Raw genomic sequence first — 1,609 nt, forward strand, 5'->3', positions numbered from 1 at the left:
GGAGCCTGTCCTCGATCTTGCTCTGTAGACCAGGCTGGCCTCAAACTCACAGAGATCCACCTGCCTTTGCCTCCCAAATGCTGGTGGGATTAAAGGCATGCACCACCACACCTGGCCTCTTTTTTTTTTTCCTTTTGGGATGGGTGCAGTGAACTTTATGATGGTATTCAAGAGAGTAGGGCTCCCTAAACCCCTCCTGTTATTCTGGGGGTCTGGGATGGAAACTGTAAGAGAGATGTTCAGTGTTGGGGGCTGAGTTGGGACAGGGACTGCTCAGCAGCCGAGGGTCTCTCTCTTGCTCTTGCGTTCTTGCTGGGGTGGGTGGTCCAGGGTGGGCTTCTTACTCTTTGGAGGCCATGTAGGCCATGAGGTCTACCACCCTGTTGCTGTAGCCGAATTCATTGTCGTACCAGGAAATGAGCTTCACAAAATTGTCATTGAGAGCAATGCCAGCCCCAGCATCAAAGGTGGAAGAGTGGGGGGGGGGTCGCTGTTAAATTCTCGGGAGACAACCTGGTCCTCAGGGTAGCCCAGGATGCCCTTTAGTGGATCCTCACATGCCTGCTTCACCACCTTCTTGATGTCATCATACTTGGCAGCTTTATCTAGAAGGCATGTCAGATCCATGACAGACATGTTCAGGTAGGAACATGGAAGGTCATGACCGTGAGCTTCCCGTTAACTCTGGGATGACCTTGCCCACAGCCTTAGCAGCACCCATGGATGCAGGGATGATGTTCTGGGCAGCCCCATGGCCATCACTCCACAGCTTCCCAGAGGGGCCATCCATAGTCTTCTGGGTGGCAGTAATGGTGTGGACTGTGGTCATGAGTCCTTCCACAATGCCAAAGTTGTCATGGATGACCTTGGCCAGGGGGGCTAAGCAGTTGGTGGTGCAGGAAACATTGCTGATGATCTTGAGTGAATTGTTGTACTTTGGATGGTTCACACCCATCATAGACATGGGGGCATCAGCAGAAGGGGCAGAGATGACAACCCTTTTGGCCCCACCCTTCAAGTGGGCCCCAGCCTTCTCCATGGTGGTGAAGACATCAGTAGACTCCACAACATACTCAGCACCAGCATCACCCCAGTTGATGTTGGAGGGATCTTGATCCTGGAAGATGGTGATGGCCTTCCTGTTCATGACAAGCATCCTGTTTTCAGCCTTGACTGTGTCGTTAAACTTGGCATGGGTAGAGTCATACTGGAATGTGTAGACCATGTAGTTGAGGTCAATGAAGGGGTCATTGACGGCAACAATGTTCACTTTGCCAGACTGGAAGGCAGCCCTGGCCACCAGGCGTCCAACACGGACAAATCTGTTCACTCTGACCTTCACTATTGTGTCTCTGGCATGGCACGAAAAGGTGAGGCTGTCTCTGGAACAGGGAGGAGCAGAGAGCCTCAAAGCTTTCTAAAACCCAAATCAGGTATGTTCAAAATAATTTTAAGCAAAAGAAAATCAGCCCCTAACAACATTACAGGTCCTCGGTGACCCTGTGTGGTCACGCTACTAGACACAGTGCAGCTCTGGCATTACCTGTTTGAAGTCAGCCTAGACTGCAGAGAGGCCTTGTCCCTTCAAACAAACAAAGATTAAAAAGTG

At 51.1% G+C, this 1,609-nt stretch overlaps 1 pseudogene; it reads right to left on the reverse strand.

The window, feature by feature from the left end:
* Positions 1-312: 312 nt before the first annotated feature.
* On the reverse strand, positions 313-1,240 carry LOC114708210 (annotated as a pseudogene).
* Between the last annotated feature and the right edge of the window lie 369 nt (positions 1,241-1,609).

Source organism: Peromyscus leucopus, chromosome 13 (genome assembly GCF_004664715.2).
Source record: "Peromyscus leucopus breed LL Stock chromosome 13, UCI_PerLeu_2.1, whole genome shotgun sequence".
Taxonomy (NCBI): domain Eukaryota; kingdom Metazoa; phylum Chordata; class Mammalia; order Rodentia; family Cricetidae; genus Peromyscus; species Peromyscus leucopus.